The following is an 8120-nucleotide window of genomic DNA, read 5'->3' as shown; positions in this document are numbered from 1 at the left end:
AGAAAGAATAAACAAAAATACATCAACTTTGCCATATCTCATGTTATTCAGGAATTATTTTTCTGGTTTTATTCCCTAGCCCTTTTGTCAGGGAATAAAATCAGAAATCTCTCGCTTTTTCTTGCTCATTCGCTCTTTCTCATCCTGCTCCCAGAACATGTACCCCGTTCCTTAAACAGACACCTTAGCCTCCTATAAATAGTATGCTTCAGTACACACTGTGCAGTTCACCTGCAAAGCAACAGCACTACCGACTGCAGAGCTGTATGGGAAGAAAAGATTGCTCTGACAGCAAATCAAGCATGTGAAAGTTAGAAAGCACCAGCACAGCAGTCGTGCCTTCGCCTGCTCTTCTGGCGGCTGGGCATGGCTGGGGGCAGGCTGCGGCAGTCGTGCTCCGGCATAATGCACGAGCAAAGCGATGACAATGCAGGAATCGCACAGGAAGACACAGATGGGATATTTTCTGAACTTCGAGGTTTGCATTTTGCAAGTTAAATAACACCCAGATGCACAAATGGGTAGGGGTGGGGGGGGGGTTGCCCCCCCTCCCCAGACACATAGAGCCGTCCGTGAGCCCCTGTAACTGGTTTTGAGTCCAGCATCCCCCAAGCGCTTGCTGAGAGCATGAAATGTGCCTTCTTTAGCCTTTTCACAGTCTCTGGACTCTGAGAGACCGCGCGTTTGCATTGCCACCTCGCAGGGAGGAGCGTCACCCTGCGTGCTAGCAGCACCGAGCGGTCTTCCCACCGCCAGGAGCGAGCGGAGCCCTGCCACGCCAGGCGCGCTTGTCACCCCACGCTTGGCTCTCCTCACCCCATCCCAGCCCACCGCAGAGGCCGTGAATCACACCACAACAGCCTCCTGGCATACCCACCCCTCCGAGCTGGTGCCCGGTCCTTGTGCACGGTGAAAAGTTACAAACGCCGTTTCACAGATGAGGAATTGTACAGCAGCTGAGGCCGAGAGGTGCCGGTTGCTCGACTTCAGCTCATGCTAATGCTCACTGCTTCTGAAAATGACCTTCTGAATGGGCAAAACAGGGGTGCAAGTGACCTCAGAGACACCGGGTGTTTATGCCAGGAGGGGCTGAGGGTATTCCCAGGGATAGGATTACAGACTTCCAACTCCCCGGCTGCTGTCTTAAATATTAAGCATCCTTCCAGGAGGGGGAACCTAAAAAACCCTATATTGGAATAATGACCCCACATTCTGGACATATTAAATCCATCTCCCCTATTATATCTCCCTTATTCACTCTCCCTTCAGATAATAATCTCTCAAAAGCTTTGCAAAAGCTTTTTACAACACCATTCTCTGCCTGAAACAAGAATTTTCTCCACCATGGGTGAAAAAGCTGGGTGCCTCTCTTTTCCTGGCTGTTACTCAAGGTATAAGATCCATATCCCTACCACAAACCATGCTGGGACTTCTAATTGGGTTTTCCTCCCACTGTAACTCCTTCTACCATCTGTTTCTCTTTTTCTATCGGATGACACATCCCTCAGTCACTGAGCAGTGCCACTGGGATGCCAACCCAACCCTGGAGACTCAGCCAGAGCAGCGCCTTCCCCTTCCCCATGCCCCTGATGGCCACCAGCCTCAGCTCCAGGTGTGAGGTGGGACTTCAAATCACCACCTTCCCGTCTGGGATCAGAGGGGAATCAGGGAGGGGATCAGACACCAGTGGATTGCTGTATTCCGGTCCATGTTCCTGGCTGGGTTTTAACTCCAGCTTGGCTGTAGGGTTTCTTTGAAAAGGAGGCAGAAACCCCAGTGTCTCTGAAGTCCAGAGCAAACCTTGCATTGCTCTCAGCAGGGCTGGGGTCCCACCCTGCATTTTTAAATAGCAGCAAAGCTGTTTAACCTATGACACAACTGATTTTTCTGCTTAGCTTGAAATCACTGCTGTGCTTGCAGCAACCAGAAACTCCCCATGTCCCCAGCACTAATGAAGGGCTCTGGAGCCTCTCTGCTGAGATAATTGGTTGCCCCAGGCTTCAATAGGATCCGGCCACTGTTTTCCACTGCTGCATCTAAGGAGATTACTAAACTGTTGGAAACATGGCTACCTCTTCTGGCCTCTTTCCAGACCCCCAGTCATGTTAGAGTCGAGCTACTGCAAATGAAAATACATCAGAATTTTAAATCAGTACATAAGTGATGCTTGTTCATTGGGAAACTTGAAGTTAATGTTGCCTGCAGCTATTACTAGTGTTTTCAGAAATAATTCATTAGCTGCAAAAATCTTCTTTCATGTCTCAGGAGATGAAACAAAAAATTAGCTATTTTACTTTTCTTGTTAATTCTAATTCCTTCCTTTCAGCCTCCTTCAGCACCCTCCCCTTTCCAGGCTGCAAAGTTGAGACATGAAGTCTTCAAGATAGAGACGATGGAGACACATTTCAGATGGGCTCTTGGCCAGGTACCATAAGATGGTACCTTTTACTAGTTCCCCTAGTAATACTTTACTCATGCATAGGCTTTTCTGAGCAGGGTTTCTTGAACTGTCAGTTCCCACCTAACAGAGGAGCAGTAGATAATTTTCAGTGGTGGCCTCTGGCTGCCAGAGGCGTGCTCACCATATCTCAGCAGCTGAATACAAAAAGGCTGGTTGGATCAGCCAGTCTGTTCTGCTAAAGCCAAGGTAGAGTCCCCCTGACACATAGCCTAGCACTAAGCCACAGGGGACCGAGGTAGAGGGACTTCTTTTACCTGCAGTAACTCTAACAACTCCATTTTTCATGTGGCGAGGAAGACCCAGGAAGATTATTTTCTCTCTGCACTTCAGCTCCTCTGCTTTTGATCCCAGAAGAAAAGCAACACACGTAAATGAACGATAGAGGGAGAGAGGAGAGTTTTGTAGATTTTCTTTCAAAGAAAATACACCAAGAGTTGAAGTCAAGTCCTACTGGTTACTCCACCAAAAATGTTTTGTTCAAACTGATAATGCCCGAGGAATGTGAAACTAATTTTCTTGCAATTTCAGGGCTCTGAAGAATTGAAGTTCTTCCTGAAAGTCCTGAAGAGCACCAAAGAACTCTGTGCTGGACTAACTCTGCACCTATCCAGGCTGCTCGCTGCAAGAACCTCCCTCTTCCCGCACAGAAGGGACACAGCTCTCCAAAGCCATCCCTGTCCAAGCAAGAGAAGGAAACAGCCACACTGAGTCCAACCGAGGGTGCATGTTTTCACCCAGCTGTCTCTCTCATGCACATCTCAGCTTTGCTGGCAAATTCAAGGAACATCCTTTTTCCCAGGACATGGAGTTGCTTTAACATCTAAGTAAAACAAGACAAAAATGTGAGTCCTGGAGAAGACCTGGCTGAACTGCTCATCCCCAGCAAACATAATACACTCGATGCCGTCTTCAGACGGCATCATCGTGTGCCACTTTGTGTACCCATCAAACCTCCATCTCAGGGCAAGGCAGCACCAGGGGGAACAGATCTGGCAAAGACGACAGCCTCTGCTCTTCTGCGGGGGGTGCCCACCCGCGTGCTCGAGAGCTCCCGCATTTGGGCTGTCTGTCCCACCCCGTCCCGTCCAGCTCTGCGCCCTGCTTCACGTTTCTCCCTTCAGACGCGGCAGCTGTGTCAGGTAGCATCTGGAAGGGAACTCCTTTTTTTCTCCTTAGCAGTTTGATACTGAAATTAGATTGGGTTCAGTTGCTGGGACATTACCACCTGTGCTAATAGCCAAAATTGCTTTCAAAGATAGACTGCAGTGTTTTGAAATTGAAGAAAGATTGCTGTCCTTTTTAATTACATTTTCTGTCCATAATGAGACAATTACGAGCATTTCAATAGCTCCCAGCCATCAGCCTTCCACTGTATGAGAACGCAGGAGAAAAAGGCAGCCCCACCTCCCCCCTTCTCTTTCCCCTCCCACCCACTAATTTCTTCGAGCAATTCACAAGTGTGTCATGTATATTCATCTCCATTCTGGCAGAGATCCTAGCAGCACTTAGATTGCCCAAAGTGTCCTCGTGTAGCCATTGCACTACTCCAGCTGTTGCACTTAAGGACCAAATTCCCATCTCAGTGACCTTCAGAGGGCAGCACGTGTAAAGAACAGCCGCACCCCACCTACTCACTCCTCTTTTTCACTTAAAGTATATAAATTTACCAATCATCAGGAGTGTTGAAATCAAAGATTTCATTCATATGTGGAGAGAGAGAGATAATATCGTCCCAGAAGTAAGATACTGCAGGACACAGAAGCTGCCACGCCGGACCGACGCTGGACTATCGCTCCGGTGGTCTTCTCACAAAGGTCAGTAGCTTCAGCACTGGAAGTGTTATCGGAAAATAAACTGTTAGCTCAGGTTCATGCTATTTGGTATCTGAGCACTGGAAGGCTGATTCCTTCCAGCTAGAAATCCTTTCAGCTCTTGAAACCTGAGCCTTTTAATCTTAAGCAGCATCAGATGTTATTATTCTAAGATTGCATAGCACTGCGAATAAATACTGCATTTAACATACCAATGTAATGAAGTACAAAGCTCTGGTCAAGAATGAAAGTTTACGTAAGGCAATATAAAAATATTGCCGTTAATCCAGAGTTCTTGTACCCTACAAACCAGGATGCTGGAGAGCAGCCATTGTAAGCAGGATAAATTTAAAAAAGCCTCCCCACATGCAGGCTGCCATGATATCTGTTTGCAAAGTCAAAGGACATCTTAAATGAACAATGAAGATAGTCCCACTTCCCATGGGTCTAACCCAAAGATCCCAGTTAATCAGGCCCAGCTGACCACATGGCAGGGGTGGGGAGGGAGGTTTCCATATGTATTCATGAATCCTTTGCAGGAGTCGGAGAAATTCAAAGGAGGAGGAGAGTTTCAGGTGCAAATCTGTAATAAGAAGCATTATTAACCTGGAGAGACATAAGAACCTTAAAGAGCAAGAGCTGATCAGGGTCTTCCCTGTATCAGCCCAAAGGCTGAGCCCCTTTCCTCAGCCCCAGAGTTTCCAAAGGCCAGACAAGCCCTTGAGACATATTAACATTACCCTGATGCATCCCCAGCTGCCCCCAGGATCTTACAGCACCTCCTTAACGGTAGGGTCGGCAGCCTAAGCGGACAAAAGGGAACGTAAGTACTTGTTGGCTGGATCCTACCAGCTGTTTTGGAGCTGGAATATATTGAAATACTAAGGACTGCAGCTATCCGGTTACACATATACCATGGTATCCACAGCCACATGGGCTGATGCTAGGGGAGCACAGAGCAAGGAAAAGAGGAGGAAGAGTGGAACTAGACCAAGCATTAAGCTTGGGAGTGGGAGCAAACAGAGTCAGAAGCTCCCGGGATGCTTGCCCAGCCTTGTTCTGCTCTGCCCTTGGGCCTCTCTTGCCCCATGCACTGCAGGGGAGATGCACAGTTTATGTAGCCACAAACGTTACCTACAGTTGGGATTTGTCTACTGAGATACCCTCAGGATTAGCATACCTGGCTTTGCGATGCCGAGAGGCTGGGGAATAAAGAGCTGGGACTCCCGGAAACAATGAATTTCCAATCAAGCTCAACTGATCTTCAAACCAAAATCATCCCCTTTATGTTTCTTTTTTTGTACAGCTTCTAGAAAATAAGTCTGAAAACCTTTGGTAGGGTTCAGAGCTCCCCAGCTACAGCTCTGACACAATGACAAAAACTGCGTATTAAATAGTTTCCATGAAAAAACCCAAGCAGTGGGGCCTAGACAGTTGTGCAAAACTCTTAACAACACCCTGTCCTTGGGGAAACTTCACTGTGAGCCAGCTAGATCTAGGACTTACCATCTAGCCAGTTAAACATGAATCATTGTTGTCTGATTAAAGATGATCTTCCCAGTACTTTTCTGCCTCAACCGTGCTGTTTTGACATACTAGTTCAAGAGCTGTCACTTTAATTATAAGAATGAGTGGTGATGCAGAAAACCAGCAGTAGCAGCAACAACAACAAAAGAATTACAAATCCCCAACTCCTAAAAACAGAGCTTTAATGAGATTAGTGGAGACTGTTGGAGGAGATTGCACACCGTATATGTACGGAGGAAGCAATGAGCATGCTGCCCACATCCAGATCATCTCGCTGAGGGCCTCTCAGCCCTTCACAAAAACGCTGAAGTTTATGACCCCCCCTTTGACAGCTGAGAAGATGAAATGGAGAAGAGCTGCAGTCTTGGGGGCATACAGGAGGCCAGGAGCTGAACTGGGAATCAGGGTCCAGGTCTCTCCACCGTACTGCAGTTGGCAGCACTTGTGAGACATCAAAGTGCTGAGGCTGATATCAAATTATTGACATTTCCAGCTAAAGCAGGAGGTAGAATTAATCAGGATTTGCTACCCAAACTTTTTGGGGGGGTTGTTCTTTTCAAAGGAAATGGCTTCTTATTAGAAAGAAACTTTCAATCTCCATTTATCCTTCAAATTTCCTTCAAGTTGTTCATGCTTTTATTTAAGAAAGTCTTCACAGGTACAAAAACTACCCAGTTTGTGTAACACCTTTCAAGTTGACCCAAGACTATGCATTCAAGTTGGAGGGTGGGGGGAAGCCTTGGTTTTGAGACTTGCATGTAGCAGGAAATGAAAAACATTCATTCTCACCAACCTTTCTCACTTAGAAAAACCTCCTCAATGACTTCTATCCAATCCTACTTCCTAAAAAAAAGAGGTGAAAAACAGAAGTGGTCTGTCCCCCCCAGCAAAGCTCTGGGTTTTCACAGCTCACCTCTCATTAGCCACCACGAGCCACCGTTTGTTTTATGATTGCATGATTCCTGCGACTTCAGGCAGAGAGCACCCAACCAGATCAGAGCGCCAGGGACCCTAAAGCTAAACCTGTTACCTAAATGAAAGGGGGGGGACGGGACACGGGACCAAGAGGGGCCCTCACAGCAATGAGTTTGTGATGCCAGGGCTCAGTGACAGGGGTTTGAAACCCTCTGCCACTTTGGGATAAATTCCAAGACAATTTATAATCCAGAGCTCATATTCTCCCAATCCTATTTACTAAAGCAATAAGAAATTGCACTTCCCATGGCACCCTGGGCACATTATTATACTGTGTAATTTCCTTCTGCAAAAAACCAATTAACTGTACATGTCTGTACCCATTCTGCCAACTATATCATTTTATAATTTTGGAACAGCAGCGCAAACTGCCAGGGAGTTATCAGTAAGAACTGTTCTGCAATAATTAATAGATGCAAAGATTAAAAAAAGGAGCAAAATAGGCACACAAATTAACACAGTCAATTATAATGTAGCTATCTACAGGCCCAGGATCTTGTGCAAAACGAATTTCCTTATTAAGCTTTACCATCTCCCCCACTATGACAGAGGTCAAGGAGGAGCTGGAACATGAGCTGATTTGAGAACTGGTTTTGATTTCCCTCTGTTTGTGCTCAAAGGAGAGAGATCTGAGACCAAGCAGGTGTGACTGTAGTTTGGGATCTTAATTCATCTCTGACCCCCCTTCCCTCTCCCCTTTGATCAATAGGTGATGGAGTCATGCTGACAAAAACCTTCCATATTTGATGTTTCTCTCTTATCCTTGGCACCTAAAGCCTTTTGAGGATCTGGCCATTTTACACACTTCCAGACCCCTGGTGAGTCCAGGGTGGACACTACTGGCCCCACCACGCAGCCATCTGCGGCCCCCTTGGAGACCACTGGCTTCCATTGGGTTCCTGCCCGCACAACGCTGGCTGCCCAAAGCATGGAAGGCAGTTCAATGTTTGGCTTTACCTGACTTGCCTCAGAGCCTTTGGACAATCCGCTCCCACCTAGTTTTGTGGAAAGCCTCTGGTCTAAGCAATTGAGATTCTTCTGAGAGCAGTGGGGTTTGCTGTAAAATGGGAACACGAAGCAAAATACAGACTATTCAAGGAGAAATTCAGCCCCACTCTAGAAACGTCTGCAACTAATCAGGAGATTGAACACCTACTTGCCAACGCTGATTCCACTTAAGACTTTTCCCCCCCAATTTCAAGTAAAGGGCTGCTTCTCCTAATCATCTCAAGCTCCTCTTCAAGACCCCAAACACACTGGAGTGATGATAGGGTTTTTAATCAAATCCTGCACACAGCAAGTGAGAAAACAGCTTGAGAGGCAGACAAAGGAGGGACCTCTTCACG

The sequence above is a fragment of the Buteo buteo genome, chromosome 2, assembly GCF_964188355.1.
Source record: "Buteo buteo chromosome 2, bButBut1.hap1.1, whole genome shotgun sequence".
NCBI classification, from domain to species: Eukaryota; Metazoa; Chordata; class Aves; order Accipitriformes; family Accipitridae; genus Buteo; species Buteo buteo.
The sequence above is the reverse complement of the archived record's forward strand: the minus strand, read 5'-3'. Positions refer to the sequence as shown.